General features: G+C 51.1%; 2 long non-coding RNA genes across 2 annotated transcripts; both read right to left on the bottom strand.

The window, feature by feature from the left end:
- Positions 1-786: 786 nt before the first annotated feature.
- On the bottom strand, positions 787-20,180 carry LOC113924235. The gene is made up of 5 exons (XR_004819915.1): positions 19,955-20,180; positions 18,404-18,522; positions 3,719-5,408; positions 3,362-3,516; positions 787-2,958 (listed from the first exon to the last, which is right to left on the bottom strand). It is a non-coding gene; the product is annotated as an uncharacterized LOC113924235 (long non-coding RNA).
- LOC113924233 lies at positions 17,201-18,151 on the bottom strand. The gene is made up of 2 exons (XR_003520596.1): positions 18,093-18,151; positions 17,201-17,527 (listed from the first exon to the last, which is right to left on the bottom strand). It is a non-coding gene; the product is annotated as an uncharacterized LOC113924233 (long non-coding RNA).
- Positions 20,181-20,678: the final 498 nt, after the last annotated feature.

Genomic DNA, 20,678 nt, shown 5'->3' with positions numbered 1-20,678 from the left:
ATACACTTCTTCCCATTTGGCTACCTTTCTTGCTAAATGCCTCGTCAGATCTTATGTCCATGTTTTCTGGTGGATTGTCTGTATGTTGATCAATACAGTAGGTACATATCCTAGATATGAGTCCTTTTGATGTAGCTGGTAGTAGTGGTGTAGGGGTCTAGAACCAATGGCCTAGAAACAGTTCTTGAGACCTCTTTGGCGCAAAAGGGCAGTTTTATTAAATTAGGGGGATAGGACCCCTGGCAGGAAGAGCTGCTGTCCAGGGATTGTGAGGAGCAACTGATTATTATACACTTTGGGGTTGGGGGAAGTAAAGACAAAGGAAGTTATAAATGGATTTTCATATGCTAAAGAGGACTCACAGGATTTTGGAGGCCTTGCTACGGTCAAGCTAAGGTTGTTTTTCCATCTAGCAAGGCATTAACATTAAGACAGTTGGGACTTTCCTGGAGGAATCTTATACTCTGCCTGCCTCAAGTATTTGTCAATGGGATACAGGTTAGGACATTTATGTCCGTTTCCTTCTGCCTTTGTCTCCCACATCACTTTGTCCAATAAAAAGATGACAAATGTGTATCCCCATTCTGTGCCTGCCTTTTTTACTCTCTTAAAGGTGTCTTTTGATAAACATAGGCATTCATTTCAATGATTCCCAATTAATCCATTTTTTTCTTTCTGTTTAGTACACTTCATGCTCCAATAAATCTTTGCTGGCCCCAAGATCTTGAAATTATTTCCTAAGGTATCTTTTAAAAATATTATTCTCTCAGGTATCTTTTAAAAATATTATTCTCTCAAACTTCCACATTTTATTTAAGATCCACCTGGTATTGATTTTTGTTCATGGTATGAGATAAGAGTAAAGATGAATTTTTTTCCCATATGGTAACCAGTTGACCCTGGACCATTTTCTCAGAAGTCCCCTCTGTCACTGCTTTGCAGAACCTCCTTGCTATAAACAAAATGTCCCTGGGAGTGAGTCTGTGTCTGCCTTTATTTAAATGGAATCTTGTAAACTATGGGAGGAGTTAAGATGGTGAAGTAGGGGGACCCTGGGCCTTCCTGGTCCCTGGAACACAGCTGTATTGAGGCCACATCACTTGGAACACCCAGAAAATCGATGCAAAGATAGGAAGAAGGATGTCCGCCATTGGAGGGAGATAGTGGGGCAGGTGCAAGGTGCCTAGAAAGGAACTGGGGGAGAGAAAAGCTGCCCTGCTCTGGTGGGGAGGGAGCCCTTTCTGTGGGGAGAGAAAAGGAGAGGGAGAGAGGAGTTGAGAGAGGGTGGTGTCATGTTTGAACAAGAAGAAAACCTCTTGGACCAGAGACTGGGGAGACGGGAGAACTGAGTGTCACAGGTTTTTTGCACACAGTTAGTGGAGCTCAAACGAAAGTTTTGGAAGTGTGGGACCTTCCCAGGATTGGAGTTTTAGGATGGGCTCCTGGAGAGAAGGAGGGTACTGGCCCCGCACCCTCCTGGTGATTCCTTTGCAGGAGGAGGGACCCCAGACAGAGGAGTGGGGCAGGCTCTCCTGAGGAAGGCAGGAAGGCTCACACCAGTGATGGAGGGCTCCCTCCCATGGAGACTGCTGACTCGCATACTGGCCAGACCTGCCCCTGCCTGGATGGCCGGTGGGGGTGGGCTGGGTGGGCCTGGCCTCTGGATGGAACATCTCCAGGGCTGCCCAGGGGGCTGTGTGGAAGGAAGGGCCAGGCCACTGACTTTGCTGTTTGTCCTCCTACCTCCAGGGCCATCTCCTCCATTCTGGGCCTCTGGCTGGACCAGTACTCAGAGCACTTGTCAGCCCCAGACATTCCCTGCCTCAAGCAGCTAGTGGCCTATATACAGCTCAACATGCCCGGTTCCAACCTAGAGCGCCACGCCCACTTCCCTGGACTCTGCTGGAGGGCCTGGACCCACGGAGGTCATGCCCAAGGTTGAGAAGACCAGGGGTGGGTGTATGTGGGTGTCTGGGGATGGGGCGGTGCTGGGCCCCACCAGGAGATGCCCTGACAGGCTGGGACCAACAGCAAAGACTGGGCTCAGTGCACCCAGCTGGTGGACTGCAGTCGGGAAGAGGTCCTGGTGAGGGTTGCTGGTTGCGGCTTCTCTGGGAGGCTCTGGGCTGTGCACACACAGGTGTGTGTCTGATCTGGGAGCAGCAGGGGGACTGGGCAGGAGGACAGTGCGGATGGCCGGGCAGGGCTGTGATGCCTCGGGGCCGGCTACTGGTCCCTGTCTTTGCAGAAGGCCACGGAGGACATGGAGAGGTGGCTGGTGGACACACCCTCCATCTCCTCGACAGAGGGGGTGACCCCACAGGGGTCCCCAGGAGCAGATGCTGGGGATTGTAGGGAAGACCTCCGACACGACCCGGACCACTGTCCCAGGTGGTCGTCCACCAGACAGTAGTCCAGGAGCCGGAGACCACGGAGGCCGAGGCCGAGGGTGAGAAGGCTGGGGCTAGGTGTTTGTGGTGTGTGGGGACGGGTTGGTGTGGCCCCACACGGAGGAGCCCCCAGAGGCTGGTGTGGGGCCAGGAGCAACAACTGGGCACAGAGCACCCAGCGGATGGACTGCAGTTGGGGAGATGTCCCCATGAGGGTCCCTTCCCGGCTGTGGCTTCTCTGGGAGGCCCTGGGCTGGGCTCTGTCTCTGCGAAGGCCCATGGAGAGTAAGCATGGGGGTGAGCTTTTCTCCTCTCACAGCTGTGAACCCATCTGATCCATCAGAGATGTCTCCGACTGCAGATTTCGAGGAGCCAGGTCCAGGAGTGGGAGCCAGTGCACCTCCAGAGCCAGAGGGCAGACCACCTGCAGCAGCTACTTCTGAGCTGCAGGCCACTTCACCCATTGCATCAGCAGCTCTGGAGGGAGGGAGATGCCTCCAAATGCCACATCTGCCCATTGTGAGGAGCCAGGTGCAGGAACAGGAAACAATGCAGCTTCCATGCGGCTCTGCAAAGACAGGGACTGGTAGCTGGCTCGGGGGCATCACAGCGTTGCCCAGCCATCCTCACTGTTCTTTACCCACTCACCCTGCTGTTCCCAGATCACAGCCCTGCACCTAGGATGCAGTGATATATACCTACAGGGCTTGGGATAAACCCTGGGGAGAAAGATGCCGCCCCACCACACCCCATCCCATCCAGCCAGCCTTGACCTGGGGTGTGAACATGATCCAACCACCAGGCATCTGGCCCCTCATCACCCTGCTCCTGCTCAGGGTGGGCTACCCAGAGTGAGACCTCTATACACACACACACACACACACACACACACAGGAGGGGACCTGGGGCTGCACGGTCGGATCACAACAGTGTCTGGCTGGCCTGGCTGGCTCTGGGCCTCCCTGTGTTACCTTTGGGTCCCTCCAGGCAAATGGCCAGAGGTGTCAGGGTGAGACCTGACCCCGAGTCTGCAGTGTAGGAAACGGCTCTCACTGTCGGCTTTCCTGAGACCACGTCCTCGGGACATCGGGATACAGCAGGATCGGAGCATCTCCAGCCAAGTGAACTGTTTGGAAGGGGGCTGTCTCTAGAATGCGGGTGTCTGTGACAGCCCTTGGGCATCTTGGGGACGCCCTGGCCATCAGCCTGCCATGTCTCCCCCATCCCCCATGCCCCAGGATCTTAGGGGCCCTCATTCCCAAAGGAAATCCCATGGGAGGTGAAGGCCTGGCCTCGGAAGCTGGAACCCTCCCTGTTCCTCTGCTCACCTGCCTCCCCTGCCCTCAGCTTGCCGACTGTCCCACGAGGGGTTGGAGGAGGAACTCCATTAGCGTGGTTCTGGGTGGCCGGTCGGCTCCCACCTTTTGGGTGGACGTGGCACAGGTGCACTCTGGTGGGCACGGTCCTCCCACCAACGGTCGTCGGAGGCAGGTGGATCCTGCGCAGGCGCGCACACGGCCAAGCAGACGGCGCATGCGCGGGACCCCACCTCCCAGCAGGCACGAGCACCACCGAGGGGCTCGCTGTGGGGTCGGTCCCACGGGTCCCGGTCTCCACTGCCTGCTCAGTGACGCTCACGTCCCCTTAGGCCGGGGGCCAGCCCCACTCCCGCCAGGCAGGACCGCTGGACTGAGTGGACATGGAGACCGGGGGACTAGAGAGAAATGAAATATACCCCCCACCTTGCCGCCCTGGCCGCCACGGTCCACTCCAGTGTTCGTCCCGGTGCATGGCTGGTTCAGGGGAAGGGGGAGTGGGGACACGTCTGGGCAGGGAGGAGGTCAGGCCGCGTTTTTCTTCCCTACATCCCCTCCCCTGTCTTCCTGGCAGCACCCCGTCTCCCCAAGATCCGGCACTCAAACACTTTCATCTCCCTGCTTTAATCCCCAACACATCCTCCTGGGGTGGGAGTCACTGACCCCATCTTCAAAGTAGAAAACTGAGGTCCCAAGAGTTCCCATAGGAGCTTGCCAGTCACAGGGCTATGACAGAGCCCTGCTGTGGGTTTGATCCAGATCAATCTGACCTGTAAGCCTGAGCTTGCACAGAAGCCTGAGGAAGTGGTCTTTGAGCCCAGCCTCGGAGGTGAGGCCATCCTGGATGGCCATGGGGAGGGATGGCAGGGGCCTCTGAGGGGCCAAGGCTTGGCAGGCTCCCTGGAGGAGGGTGGTCAGGGTGAGGGGTGCACGCTGGGAAGAGCATCTACCAGATCATGCAGGGCTCTCTGGATGTTGGGCAAGGAGTTGGGGGTCACTGCAGGTTGGGGGGCACAGGGGACACAATCTAAGCAGTCTTTTTAGAGCCACTGCATCCTAGATTTGGAAGGAGCTTGGTGGGCATGTTATTGCCCCCACTCAAGCGTGGGTATCCAAGCACCAGCCAGGGGTGTTGAAGCTGCCTCAGTTTCCTCCAGTGTAGAGTGGTGTTCCTGGTGGTCGTCTGCCTCCTCCCAGACCTGGGCATGCTACCTGGAAGGTCCAGACATGGCTTCCTGTCAGAGTAGTTGTTCCAGTGAGGTCAGTACCCACAGAGGTCTGAGTGAGGGGACGAAAAGGATGCCCCACATGCCCAGTTCAGCAGGATGCTCTTGTACATGGTGCCAATCTTCATGTCCAGGGTGATGGGGATGAGGCAGCATCGCCCACCTGCTGGATGGAGAGCGGCAGCGAGGAGCTGTGGTTGCAGACCCTGAGACACAGCTCGTGTGAGCCCAAGGCTGCCACGGATATGGTGGAGACTGAGGAGGAGGAGGAGATGCTGTCTGAGGCTGAGATGATGCCTGAGGTCTCCAGGGACGACTGGGAGGTCAACTCCAGAATGAGAGGAATTTCAAGATGAGCAGAAACACTGGATTGTGCAGGGCACCCCATGCCAGCGTAGCCCAGAGGCTTCTAGAGACTGAGGATTCCTGGCCTCCTGTGGGTATGGAGTGGGGACCCAAGCTCCAGGAAGGGATGTCTGTCAGGGAGAAAGAGTAAGGAGGTCACCTTCTTTTCCTGGCCATCAGGGACCCTGGGACAAAGCATGTTGATCTCCACATCTGGCTGGAGTTGCTGGCTGAGTGCATGCAGAGCAGGCAGGCAATGTCCCTAATGCTTAGGTAGGGGCTGCATCTGAGCTGCTCACAGGACTTGGAGTGAGGGTTCCTTTCGGTCTTGGGTGCTGTGTTGGGTGTCTGGTGGTGGAACTGGAGGGCTGACATTGCATTGATCAGACACCCTGGGTGAATGGGTGCTCTTGGAGCTCAGACAACCTGGGTATCCATGGACACAGGTGGCAGTGACCCACACATGGGAAGGTGTGAAAGAAGTACACAGAAGACAGTGCCCAGTACCACATAGGGTTTCCTACCCATGGACAGTGCTCCTTGGCAAAATTCAGCTAGTCTTCTTGTTCCCAGAGCACAGAAGTTGCTCAAGGCTGTGATTGGTCCATGGGAAGCCCAGTCAGTCTACTGCTGGACATCATACCTTGCAGTAGGAAAGGTTCAGCCTGAAATTACAGTCTGGGGGTGGCCTGGAATGCCAGGTGAGGTGGAAGTTGCCCAGGTAGCCTGATCCACTCCAGTCTGTAATTGCTTCTCTACCCACAACCCAGACCTACACGGTGGCCTTCTGACTGGCTGGTGTCTGTTACTGCTATTGGGTTCCTCTGGTTAAGAAGAAGGAGGAGAAGGAGGAGGGGCACAAGCAGAAGAAGAGGAGGAAGGAGGGGGAGGAGGAGAAGGCCAAAGTTAGTAGAGCAAAAGAAACTGTGAAGTTAGAGCAGAGATATATGGAAAAGAAGAGCACCCAAGAAAATTAGTGAAAACAATAGTTCTTTTTGAGATTTACCAAATTGATAAAACAGACAAAAATGGAACCACTTTATACCAACAAATTGGCTGAGATGAAGCAGATAAATTTTGAGAAGCACACAAACTACCAAAACTGCCTCCAGAAGAAATGGAAACCCTGAGCAGACCTATAATAAGTAAAGAGACTGAAGCGTAATGAGAACTTCCCAACAAAGAAAAGCCCAAACCTGATGCTTTCCCTGGTGATTTGTCCTACACATTTAAAGAAGATGTAACATCAATGCTTCTTGAAATTCTGCAAAAAGTACAAGAGGAGGGAACACTTCCTACGTCACCCTAGAATGCCAGCATTGTCCTGATTCCAAAGACTGACAAAGACCTTACAAGAAAAGACAACTGCAGGCCAAAATCCATTATGAAGAGAGATGTAAAAATCCTCAACAGAATTCCAGCAGACGGAATCTAGCAGCACACTGACAGGACTATACATGACCAAGTATGATTTACACCAGGAATGCAAAGGCTGTTCAATGTAGCTAATTAATGTCACAGACCACATCAATAAGAAACATGATTGTCTCAACTGATGTAGGATAAGCTTCAACAAAATCCAAACCTTTTCATAACAAGTGCTCTCAATAAAATAGAAATAGATTAAATTGTGATAAAGGAGGGGCGCCTGGGTGGCTCAGTGGGTTGAGTGTCCGACTCTAGGTTTGGGCTCAGGTCATGATCTCCTGGGTGGTGAGACTGAGCTCCAGGGAGGGCTCTGCACTCAGTGGGGAGTCTGTTTGGAGATTCTCTCCCTCTGCCTCTTCCCGCTCTCAGGTTCGTGCACTCTCTCTCTCTAAAATAAATGAGTTTTTAAAAAATTATGGTAAAGAATATTTATGAAAAGACTCATATGTATATCATTCTCAGTGGTGAAAGACTGAGAGTTTTCTCCTTAAGATGATAAATAAGTCAAGGATGCCCACTTCCACCACTTCATTCCAATGTATCATGGAAGTCTGGCCAGAGCAATTATACAAGATGCATAATTAAAAGCCCCCAAATGGAAAGGAAGAAGGAAAAGTGTATTTATATATGACATGAGCTTATATCAAATGATCCTAAGAATTAAAAAAACTCTGTTTGAGATTATAATATTTCCTGCAAGGTACGAGCAAAGAAGACCAACACTTAGGAGTCAATGGAATACCACTGAGAATCAAGGAATACAAACATGTACAGTCAGTTGTTTTCCAACATGGATACCAAGATCATTCAATGAGGCAACAACTGGTGCTGCGAAACTGGATATCCACATACAAAAGAGTGAAGTCACAACATTACCTTACACCATGTAAAAAAGTTAACTCCAAATGAATCAAAAACCAAATCTAAGAGCAAAAACTCTTCACACCCTAGAAATAAACTAAAAGCACATCGGGGTAAATCTTCATTCCCTTGGATTTGGCAATGGTGTCTCTAATATGGCACCCAAAGTACAAGAAACAACAACAACAAAAAAAACAGAGACACAGGACTTCATCATTCCTAAAAACTTTTGTGAATGAAAGGACAATCTCAAGAGACTGTAAAGAAACCCCCCCCCAAAAAATGGTAGGAAATATTTACAAATCATAAATCTGACAAGGGTCTTGCATCTAGACTATATAAAGAACTCCTACAACTTAAAAACATAAACAATCCCCTCAAAAATAGTAGACATTTCTCCAATGAAGATAGACAGATGGCCCAGTAAGCACATGGGAAGATGATCATCATTAGATAGTAGGGAAATGCAAGCCAACACCACAATGATGTACTTTCCATGCCCGGGCAGGGGTGGGCTATACTGAATAAACAGAAATAACAAGTGTTAGAGAGGATTTTGAGAAATAGGAACCCTCATACACTGCTGGGGGAGATGTAAAATGGTAGAACCACTGTGGCAAAGGGTGTAGGAACTCCTCCAAATGTTAAGCATACCATTATCATTTGACCCAATTCCACTCAGTATCTAACCAAAGGAATTGAATACAGGTACTCTAACATAAGCCTGCATTTAAGTGTTCATAGCAGCACTATTCGCAATAACCAAAAGATGAAAACAACCCACATGTCCATCCACAGTTGAATGGGTAAACATGAGGTGTGTTCATACAATGGAATTCATTCAACCATAACAGGGATGAAGTATTAGTACTCGCTGTCACCTGGGTGAACTTCGAGAACATTATACTGAGTGGGAGAAACTAGATGCAAAATACCACATGCTATATGATCCCATGGGTATGAAAAATTCATCATAGGTAAACGAGTAGGAACAGGTGCCAGATTAGTGGTTGCCAGGGAGCAGGGGAGGTAGGGAATGACAAATGGCTGACTGTTTAGTGGGGGTGGGGTTTCTCTATGGGGTGATGGAAATGTTTTGGAACTGGATAATGGTGATGGTGCATAGCATGGGAAAAGTAGTTAATGTCAGTGAATTGTACAATTTTAAATGTTTAAAAAGATAACACATTTTATCTTAAATTAGAAATATACCTGGAAACATGAAGAGAAAAAGAAAAAGCCAAAAGAGAAGAAAGGGAATGCCTTCGCCGGTGAGGACAGGCCAACTCTGGTGCTGGAACTGGCCCTGGTGGTAGCTCATCAGCGGGTCCGGGAGCTGGGGCCGGAGCTGGCACTAGCTCTGGAGCTGGTGCTGGGTTGGGGCTTGCTGCGCAGAACCCACTGGCTCTAGCTCTACAGGGGGAGCCAGCGCTGGCTCCGTGTCCGAGATGCTGCTGGAGCTGACTGTGGAGCTGGGCCAGCTCGGACTCTTGCATTGGCTCTAGCTCTGGAGTTGGTGATGGAGCAGGTTATAGCTCTAGAGCTGGCAGCGGGCTGACCCCAGGATTGGTGACCCAGTAGTCTCTGTGTCTGGAGTTGCTGCTGGTGGTGGTGCTTGAGCTCCTGGGAGCTTGTGTGTAGGAATTAGAGCACCGGCTGTAGCTGGCGTTGGCTCTGGAGCTGGCCAGGCTCCAGCTTGGTACTGGTGTGCCAAAGTGAGTTCTGGACCTGTCTCCAACCCGACCTCATTCTAGCTCTAGATCTGGTGCTAGACAAGTATCACTGGAGCTTTCACGGGAGTTGGTGGTAAAACTGCCTCTATTTCTGGTCTTTGTGTTTGAGCGGAGACTAGTGTTTTCTGCCTCCAGTTTTGGTGGTGCTGCTGCTGCTGGAGTGTGTTCTACCTCTGGAGTTTGTCCCAGATCTCCCTGTCCTCTGGAGCTGGTGCAAGACTCCTGCTGGCTCCGGCTGTAACACTGGAGCTCATGCTCGAGCCAGGGCTGCAGCTGGCTCCTCCTCTAAGCCTGGCATTGCCCCTAACTCTGCAGGTACTAGTGGAGCTGGTTCTAGCTCTAGAGGAGTCCTGCTGCACTTCCGTCCTGTGGAGAGCATGGGGCTATGCTATCCCTCTTTCCAGGGAGGGGCATGCTGCCAGGAAGTCCCAATGGGCTCATTCACAAGGAGCCTTTCAAAAGAGGTCTGTAGGGAGGAGGCAAGATGGTGGAAGAGTAGGGGACCCCATTTCAACTGGTCCCCTGAATTTACCTGGATGACTGTCAAACCATTTTTATCACTCAGGAAATCAGCCTGAGATGTAAGAAATGTATCTGGATCTCTACAAGCAGAAAAGCACTGCTTTTTGCAAGGTAGGATGTGCAGAGTCATGAATCTGCAGGGAGATAATCGGAAGATAAACAGAAGGGGGAGGAAACCTCCCTAAGCTGGTTCCTGGAAAGTGATATAACACCAGAGCACAAAATCAGAACCCTGAGAAATCTGCTGAGTAAGAGACATCCCTCTCTGAAAGCAGCTCAAGAAATGAAAAGGCGGAATTCTAGGTAGGGCATCGTGGTCTCAGGTTAGGAGGGACCACAGAACAAAAGGAGATTCCTGAAAGGGCAGAGGGCCTGAGCATTGGAGGCAGGAAGCAGGTTATGGTCAGTAAGCCCAGCAAGGGACTCTCTGCTCGAATCGCCATAAACCACAAGCTGGGCTAGTCTATAACTGCTCTTTCCTTGAACAGCCTGAAAAAATCTGGAACCTGCACCTGCAACTGGGTAAAAACCCACAGAGCGGTAGTGACCTGGAAGGGGCTCTAGGGTGGAACCCAGACCTGCTCTGGAGCTCCGGGTGGGCAGAGCACTCAGCCACTCATGGTTTTAGAAGCACAAAGGGCAGACACTCCCAGGCCCCCGAAAACACTTCTGAGAGAGTTGCAGTGGGCACGCACCGTCGGAGGCTGCGGTTTTCAGCAGATCAAGCAGAAGTGGAGACTGTTTGTCCTGGAGAGTTTATTAAAGACGGCAGACCAAATTTTCTGCCCTGGGCCAGAGATTTGGCTGTGGCCATTTTTGCTCTGATCCTCTGAAGAGAAGTGGAAAGCCCCCAGGGAACAAAAGCCACACAGAAGGCCAGTTTCCACTGAGCCCATCCATCTGACAGGGGACGGGGCAACTGTGCACAAGCAGGGTTACCTGAGAAACAGCGGGCAGTCCCCTCCCCCAGAAGACAGGCTGGAACAAGTGGATGACAACCCTATGGACCCGTAAGACTGTAAATTCCCAACACCAGGGGAAAACTGTATATTGAGCTCCAGGTGTGGCCTCAGACTTGATTATTTTTCAGATATAATTCTTTTCCTTTTTTCCTTTTCTTATGCTTTTTTCTCTGTTGTATTTTTCTTTTTGCCTTCTCATTTCAACTAGATGTCTATTATATCAACTCAATTTTCATACTCCTTTTTAACTTGTATTTTTACATACCTATATTTTTTATAGATATATGCTTTATTTTAGCCCATTTTTCACTCTATTCAGTTTTACCTTTTTATATATACAAATCTTACTTTCCTAGTAATTTTGGGACATGGTGTCCTCTAACACACAGACCAAAATACATGCAGTAACAACGGAAACACCCTGCTTTGTCCACTCTGAGACATTATAGCCCGCCTTCCCCTCCTCCCTTTTTAAAAATTTCTCAATTTTATTCTTGTGTTTCATTTTGGCTTTGTTTTTCGGTGGTGGCTTCTGACTGCTCCAGATTTTGCTAGGGTGCATCTAGCTGGGGTCATGGTTGATATTTTGGACTTGCTCATTCACTCAACCATCCCTCAACAGAATGCCTAGAAGGAGGAACTTTCAACAAAGAAAACAGAGACAATGTCCTCTGCCAGAGAACTAATGGATATGGATCTAAGCCAGACGTCAGAGGGAGAATTCAGGATAACAAACATAAAGTCAATAGCTAGGCTTGAGAAAAACATTAACAACAATATAGAATCTCTAAGGGCAGAAATGAGATCTAATCAGGCCGAACTTAAAAATGCTATGAATGATGCAGTCTAAAATGGATACTCTAACAGCCAGGGTAAATGAAGCAAAAGAGCAAATCAGTGATCTAGAAATTAAGCTGATAGGAAGGAAGCTGAGGAAAATAGAGATAGGCAGCTCATGAAAATAGACTTAGAGAGATCAATGATGCCATGAGACATTCCAATGTCAGAATTATTGGGATCCCTGAGGGAGTGGAGAGAAAGGACTAGAAGATATATCTGAACAAATCATAACTGAGAACTTCCCTAATCTGGGGAAGGAAACAAGCATTCATGTCCAAGAGGCAGAGAGCACCCCTCCCAAAATCAATAAAAAAAAAGATCAACACCCCAACATTTAACTGTGAAGCTTGCAAATCTTAGAGCCAAGGAAGCTATCCTGAGAGCAGCTAGAGGGAAGAGATTTCTTACGTAGAGAGGGAGCAACATCAGAATAACATCAGACCTATTCACAGAGACCTGGTAACCCAGAAAGGGCTGGCAAGACATATTCAGGGTACTAAATGAGAAGAACATGCAGCCAAGAATACTTTACCCAGCAAGGCTGTCATTCAGAATGGATGGAGAGATAAAGAGCTTCCAGGACAGGCAGAAACTGAACGAATATGCAACCACCAAGTCAGATCTACAAGAAATATTAAGGGGGATTCTGTAAGTGAAGAGACACGCCAAGAGTCACATAAACCAGAAATAAATAGAAAATCTATAGAAACAGGGAACTTACAAGCAATACAATGACACTAAATTCCTATCTTTCAATAGTTACTCAATGTAAATGGACTGAATGCTCCCATGAAAAGACACAGGTTTGCAGACTGGATTGAAAAAGCAGGACCCATCCATGTGCTGTCTACAAGAGACTCATTGAACCTAAAGACACCTCCAGATGGAAAGTGAGGGGATGGAGAACCATTTACCACACTAATGGACCTCAAAAGAAAGGTGGGGTAGCAATTCTTATATGAGAAAAATTAGATTTTAAACCAAGACTGTAGTAAGAGATGTAGGGGGACACTATATCACACTTAAAGGGTCTATCCAACAAGCAGATTAAATATGCCCCCAACATGGGAGCAGCCAATTATACAAACCAATTAATAACAACAAAAAAAAGAAACATATTGATAATAATACATTCACAGTAGGAGACCTCAACACTCCACTCACAGCAATGGACAGATCATCTAAGCAGAAGATCAACAAAGAAACAAGAGCTCTGAATGACACATTGGACTAGACGGACTTCGTAGATATATACAGAACAATGCACCCTAACACAACAGAATACTCATTCTTCTCAAGTACACGTGGAACTTTCTCCAGAATAGACCACATACTGGGTCACAAATCAGGTCTCAACCAATACCAAATGATTGAAATGATTCCCTGTGTATTTTCAGACCACAACGCTGTGAAACTGGAACTCAACCACAAGAAGAAATTTGGAAGGAACTCAAACAATGAAGTGTTAAAGAGCATCCTGCTCAAGAATGACTGGGTCAACCAGTAAATTAAAGAACTTAAACAATTCACTGAAACCAACTAATGAAAACACAAGGCAGTCCTAAGAGGGAAATCCAAGCCTCTCTCAAAAAATTAGAAAAATCCCATGTGCAAAAGCTAACCTTACACTTAAAGGATCTGGACAAAGAACAGCAAATAAGGCCTAACCCAAGCAGGAGAAGAGAAATAATAAAGATTAGAGCAGAAATCAATGAAAAAGAAACCAGAAAAACAGTAGACCAGAACAACGAAACTAGAAGCTAGTTCTCTGAAAGAATTAATAAGATCAATAAACCACTGGCCAGAGTTATTCAAAAGAAAAGACAAAGGACCCAAAGAAACAAAATCATGAATGAAACGGGAGAGATCATGACTAACACCAAGGAAATAGAAACAATGATTAGTAATTATTACCAGCAACTATATGCCAACAAATTAAGCAATCTAGAAGAAATGGATGCATTCCTAGACACTTATAAACTACCAAGACTGAAACAGGAAGAAAGAGATAATCTGAACAGACCAATACCCAGCAATGAAATTTGAAGCAGTAATCAAAAACCTCCCAAAAAACAAGAGGCCAGGGCCAGATGACTTCCCAGGGGAATTCTACCAAACATTTAAAGAAGAAATAATAGCTACTCTACTGAAGCTGTTTCAAAAAATAGAAATAGAAGAAAACTTCCAAACTCATTCTATGAGGCCAGCATTACCCTGATACCAAAACCAGACAAAGACCCCATCGAAAAGGAGAATTACAGACCAATATCCCTGATGAACATGGATGAAAAAATACTCAACAAGATCCTAGCCAATAGATCCAATAGTACCTCAAAAGGATTAATCACAAGGTGGGATTTATTCCTGGGATGCAAGGGTGGTTCAACATTCAGAAATCAATCAATGTGATAGAGCAGATCAATGAGAATAGACAAGAACCATATGATCCTCTCAATCAATACAGAGAAAGCATTTAACAAAATACAGCATCCTTTCCTGATTAAAACTCTTCAAAGTACAGAGATATAGGGAACATACCTAAATATCATAAAAGCCATCTATAAAAAGCACGCAGTGAATATCATTATCAATGGAGAAAAACTGAAAGCTTTTCCTTTAAGGTCAGGAACGTGACAGGGATGCCCACTCCCACCATTATTGTTCAACATAATACTAGAAGTCCTAGCCTCAGCGGCTCCTATTACCCACTTACATCAAAGGTTCTACTTCCAAATGAGGTCCTGAGGTTGGGACGTAGACCTCTCCCTCTTTGGGGACACAACTTACCCTACACTCTGAGATAATCTTGCTCAGAAAAGAAGAGAGTTCTCCTACTTAAACCAGTCCCTAGAAAAGGCCTGCCTGGTCTATTAAAAACCCATGTGGGCAGGAGAGTGAGGCCCAACAGGCCCATATGTGAAAGGCACCCAGGAGTCTGATGATTTCCTCTTGGCCCGTTGGGCTCAGGCCAGCTCCCCTAGATCTGCGCATCCTGGGGTCAAGATAGCTTACTCCCCCAAATTCTTTCAAAGGTGGCAGCTTGAAACTGGCCAGAGACAGACTCCTTTTGGACTGCATGCTTGATTGGGCCCAGGGAGCATCCCACACCCAAGGCTCCCAGAGGTCTGTGTTTGGTGGGTCCCCCAGACAATTCCACAAAGGCTCATCCGGGGGAGGGGGGGCTCACCAGATTCCTCAAGCTCTGCCCTCAGAGCAAGGTTCAATGATGAAAACGAGGCAGACCCTTCATACCCTCAACCACCCACTCACAACACCTGCGCTGGCCCTCTGGCTCTGGGTCCCCTGCCTTGTGCAATTCTCACAGTGCCCCCCCCTTCTACCGCTCCCCCACCAAGGACAGTGGGGCCAGCCGGGGCCCTCCAGGCCTCTGGGGTCTCCAGTGGATCTCAAACCATCTGAACACCCCACGGGGCAGAAGGTACCCTCCCCTACAAAATGTTTCTGAGTCAACAGTCAGTCCCCACCACAACAGACCCTGATGGCATCCCAGGGTTACCAGGAATCAAGGTTCCTAGGCATCTTTTCGCGAAGGATACCCTGAGAGCCCCACAGGCCCTGTTTGGCAAAGGCAGTCCATGCTCCTCCAGCTCTACCTTGGGGGGGAACAGGATTCTCTGTGTAGCGGAGAGCTGGGAATTAGGCAGAAGACTTGGACAGCCAAAGACCCATTCACAAGAGCCTACCCCTCCGCACACTTGCCCTCCTCAGGTCCCTGGCTCCCCGCATCTGCATGCCTAGCCACCCCTTCACCTGTCTTGAGGAGGCCGGGGCTCGCTCCGCCCGTGCAGCTCTGCCCGCACCCCAACACCCACAGAGCCTCTTGGGTAGAGGGGTCCCACCCCCGAGAATTTTTCAGAGGAGGAACTTTGAAAGTGGTAGCAGTCAGTCCCCATCGAGCCTGCCTGCCTGATGGGGTCCCCAGCTTTACCAGCAATCAAGGCTCCCAGAGGTCTTTTGTGGGAGGGTACACCAGCCAGGCAGCCTCTGGCCCAGTGCTGACAAGGGAGTGCAACTGCTTCTAGCTCGGCCTTCCGTGGAAGTATGTACGTCTGTGTCAGCTAAGACTTGCAATGAGACTGACTTCAGGGATCCGCATAGCAGACTATACCTGTGACACGGCCTCTTCCCACAACTGCCCCCCCTGTTCCAGGTCCCTGGCTTCCCTGACCTGCAACTTGCTGGCCCACCAGCCCACCTTGGCCTCCAGTCCTGTGGAGCTTCAAGTCAACCCCAGAGCATCAGAATGGCCTCAGGGTGGAGGGAACCGACAGGAAAACAATCGTTCTGAGGTGGGAGGTTGAACCTGGACACAGTCATCCCCAGGTGGACTGGCTGCTTGAGGGGTCCCAGGCTTCTCCAGCAAAGGAGGCTCCCATGTGTCAGCAGGACATCTTGTCAATCGGCCATGGTGGGCTACTGGGGTCAGCAGCATGCTCTGGGGCCAGGGTTCTCCCTATGGTCTCCCGTTCCAAGTCCAGGCCTCCTTCCCAGGCCTGAGCAACCTGTGTGTGTGCAGTCAGCCCTCCTCATTCACCTGCCCCCCCCAACTTTGTTGGCCAAGCCCCTCGTGGAACACTGGGCTCAGGCCAATGCCCCAAACTGCACCACCCCAGGGTGGAGAGTGGTTACTCCCTGAAATTCTTTCAAAGGCAGCAGCTTCAGACTGGGGGCTTCATGAGTCCCTGGGCTTCTCAAACAACCAGTGCTCCCTGGGGTCTGTGTTGAGGTCAGAGGGGTCCATCCATAGCCTGCTCCAGGGCCCAGGCTCTCCCTCCCTATTTGCCTTTTCAGTTGCATGAAATTCCCTCAGGCCTGGGTTGCCTGTTCATGCCCAGTGAGACACCTCTCAGCTAGCCGCTGACTGTGCATGCATAGCGGGTCCCTGACAATTAGGCTCAGCCTGAAGGTGCACAGTTGGCCCCTTCTTGCTACCTAACCTTTGTCTGCCAGTAACCCTGTGGGCTGTTGGGCTCAGCTTCGGCCCCCAAACCTACATACCACCACGGTAAAGAGTGGTTTCTCCCTCAAATGCTTTCAAAGGCGGCAGCGTGAACCGGATGCCCCACTGGGCCCAGGGATCCTCCAACACCCAAGGCTCCCAGAGGTCTGTGTTTGGAGGGTCCCCAAAACACCCCACACCACCCCACCAGATCTCTCCAGTTCTGCCCTTAAGGCAAATACGCTCAGTGGTCCTGACGACTGATGAAATGAGGCAGATACCTCCTGCTCCTAACGGGCCAGTCTCCATGCTGCCTTGTGCCCATATTACTGGCTTTGCTGCGGTTTGTGGCTCAAGTATGCAGAGTCCAGCACCTCTTCCACCATGTGAGGGCAGTGGGGCCAGTCCAGGCCCTCCAGGCCACTGGTGCCATGATTCGCTCTGGAACCACCCCAACACCATCAGGGCAGAAGGAGCCCTCCCATCCCAAAGTACTTCTGAGGTGTCAGTCTTCACTTCACCTGAGGGGCTGCCCATGGGGTCCCGGGCGTACCAGGAATCCGTCTCCAACTGTCTTAGTGAAGAATACCCTAGAAACCACACAGTCCTTGCAGAAAGGCAGTCCACATACTTATAGCACTATATTCTGGGTGAAATACATGCATTTTTCTAATACAGGAATATAAATTAGGCAGATTATCGGGGCCAATACCGAAAAACTTCCACCACATTAAGAGTCCAAGTCTGTCTGTACAACCTCCAGGTAGAGGGAGACCGCCCGCTGAAACGCTTTCTGACTCTGACGTGGCAGCTCTCAACTGGCAACAGTCGCTCACCCTGCAGACAGGCTGCACCACAGGCTCCCAGGTGCTGCATTTGGCTGGCTCCCCGGTCGGTGGGCAGGCCCCAACCTAGCAGGGCAATCCAAGTCTTCCAGGTCTGCCCTAAGGAGGGATAGGCCCAATTATGCAGGTTAAGGCTTGGAAAAAGGCAGATGCCATGAAGCCCCCCAACAATGTCCTCCTGTCATCCAGCCAGGCCAGACATTGCCCGGTTTCAGGTCCCAACCTCACCCCACCTTCCCCACCCACCCATGCACAGTCAGCACCCTGTGAGCAGGGGGCACTCCAGCCCCACAGAGGTCTGGTCTACCCCACCCACTGGCCATAGCCTTCAGGGTGCAGGAGACTCACACTCCAAATAGCCCTCTGAGGCTTATCTGAACTAAGAACTATCGGTCCCTTTGGTACTGGCTGCCTCTGTGGACTCCGGGGCTTCTTCAGCAATCAAGGCTTCCCAGGTGTCTCTCCTGGGAGGTCTCCCAAAAGTGCTATTTGGCCAGAAGCAGCAAATGTCCTTCTCTTCCAAGCTGAATGACTCAGTTTCTCATATTTCTAGCCAGAAAATTTACTCAAAGCTTTTATCAATAACATCAATTACTATAATGCCAAGTTAAAACAACCCAACAACTCCAACCCTTCTAGGTTATTCCCATCTAAAGAACATTACCAGTAGGGCGCCTGGGTGGCTCAGTCTGTTGGGCATCCGACTCCTGGTTTCGGCTCAGGTCATGATCCCAGGGACCTACGATCTGCCCACACTGGGCTCTGCGCTCAGCTGGGAATCTGCTTGAGATTCCCTCTCCCTCGTCCCCTGTTCGCACTCTCTCTCCCACTCTCTAAAATGAATAAGTAAATCTTAAAAAAAAAAAAAAAAGAAAGAAAGAAAGAATGAACGAACATTATCAGCACCCTTCAACAGCTGGAATAAAAGTCAGGCCCCTCAACTCAAATTGAGGAGGTCAGGATATCAGAACTCACCCAACAAATCCATGAGGTGCTGAGAAGTCGGAGGGGCACAGAAGTCCAGGGCTGGTACCAAGTGTCGAGTTCCAGACTACACCCGCTGTTCTCACAGAGTTGCTCTGATACCCTGCTGACTACAACAGGAAATGCTGATGCAAAGTGAACACACTTTTCAGAAAGAAAGTAAGAGAGATTTTCATTCGAGCCTGAGTTCAGACACCTGCCCGGGAAGGAAACACACTCTTCACAGAGATGAACCCGCTCCGGAGAATGAACAGTTTTTACAGGGTTATATACTTTTTACATCTTGTAAAAGCTCAAAAGATTATAGATTAACACACTGGCAGGAATCACCAGTTCTATCCTAAAGGACAACATGGTTTTCCTTTAGGCTACTACTTTGTGAAAAGCAGATGTACAATGTGCGTGTGGAGGGCCATAAATCAAGTTTGGGGTTTGAACAAACTCTATATGCAGTTATGTTGATTTGGAAACCTAAAATGGCTTCCATTAGCCTTTAGCAAGTTTTTTTCTCATCAGCACAGAAATGATACCTTCCACATAGCAGATTTAATTCCAGCCTTCAGGGAGAAAGAGAAGAGTCTGAGTGTCCTTCTTGCATAGGATGTCTCTTAAGTAATTTTTATTTAAAATAATCAAGATGTCGGGGAGCCTGGTGGCTGGTTAAACGTCTGCCTCTGGCTCAGGTCATGATCCCAGGGTCCTGGGATCAAGCCCCGAGCCTGCTTCTGCCTCTTCCCCTGCTCATGCGCTCTCTGTATCGTTCTGTCTCAAACGAATAAATAAAATCTTTAAAACAAAAAGTTAATATGTCATTGTACATTTTTGGGCAGCCTGCCCTTAGCCCCCACATACCTGGGCCGATTCCTTATCCTCCACTATCCCACAATCCTGGACGGTCTTCAACAAAAAACCTATTAAGTCATTTCACTCACAACTCCTCAACCCTCATATTTCCTCCTAGTAATCTGCTATCCACTGGCCCCCCCAACTCTGCTCCTTGGCTATATAAATTACCAATTGCCACACTGTATTCCCAGTTGAGTCCAATCTCCCCCTCTCCACTGCAAAACCCCGTGGCAGTGTCCCTACACCAACTGTGGAAATAACCCCCACCCTAAAGAAAGTATCCCTAACTGTGCTTTAACACGTGTCATTTTTTTTCTTAAACAATTACACATTTTCGGGTAGCTCGGGCAGCAGACGTCGGACAACGGGAACTCGCCATCCACGGCGCACTTAACGACCTACACCGACCCTCGGATGCCAGCCCCGCTTCGCCCCAAGTCCCGACACGGAGCCCGCGGCCGCGGCTCTGCCTCCCGCCGAGGACGCCCCGCTCTCGCCCCCTGGCCTCCGCCACCCCCGCTCGCTCCGCGAACCGCGCCCAGCGCAGCAGCCGCGGCGGCGGCGGCCAGGGTCCCGCCGGCCCCGCGCCCCCAGCCCGGCGCGTCCACACAACCGGGGGCCGCGCACACACCTGTCACCCCACCCGGGAGGCGTCTGCGCACGCAGGGCAAGAGGCCTCGCGGCTCTGAGTCTCACCTGGAACTGCCCCAAACAGCTCCCCGGAAGTAGGGAAGCAGCGGCCGGCTCCCTCGGACACCAGGCAGCCGCCAACCGACCCGAGCGGCCAGCCGGCCGGCGCGCGGCAGCGGACGAGGGGCCGACCGGAAAGTCTGCGGCCGCCTCTTCCTACCTCCGTACGCACCCCGCCCGGGCCCCGCCCCACGCCGGCCGCGCCCCGGCCGCGGCCCCGCCCCTCCGCCGACGTCCCGTCCGCGCTTTCTGCTCCCCCTCCCCAGGCCCCGCCCCACGCTGGCCGCTCACCGGCCCGGCCCCGCCCCTCCGTTGACGTCCCGTCCCGGCTTCGTGCTCGCGCTCCCCAGGCCCCGCCCCTCCGCCGACGTCCCGTCCGGGCTCCGCGCTCGCCCTCTCCGGGCCCCGCCCCACGCCGGCCGCGGCCCCGCCCCTCCGCCGACGTCCCGGCTTCGTGCTCGCCCTCCCCGGGCCCCGCCCCACGCCGGCCGCGGCTCCGTCCCGCAGCCGACGTCCCGGCTTCGTGCTCGCCCTCCCCGGGCCCCGCCCCTCCGCTGGCGTTCCGCCCCGGCCCCGCCCACGCCGGCCGCACCCCGGTCCCAGCCCCGCCCCTCCGCAGACCCCGTCCCGCCTCCCCCCTCCACGCTCTCCTGCTCCCCGACCCTCCCACGTTCTCCCTCTGCTCACCCTCCCCAGGCCCCGCCCCACGCTGGCCGCGCCCCGGCCGCGG

The sequence above is a fragment of the Zalophus californianus genome, chromosome 2 (genome assembly GCF_009762305.2).
Source record: "Zalophus californianus isolate mZalCal1 chromosome 2, mZalCal1.pri.v2, whole genome shotgun sequence".
NCBI lineage: Eukaryota > Metazoa > Chordata > Mammalia > Carnivora > Otariidae > Zalophus > Zalophus californianus.
Note: the sequence above shows the minus strand (reverse complement) of the source record. Positions and strands in the feature narration are given on the sequence as shown.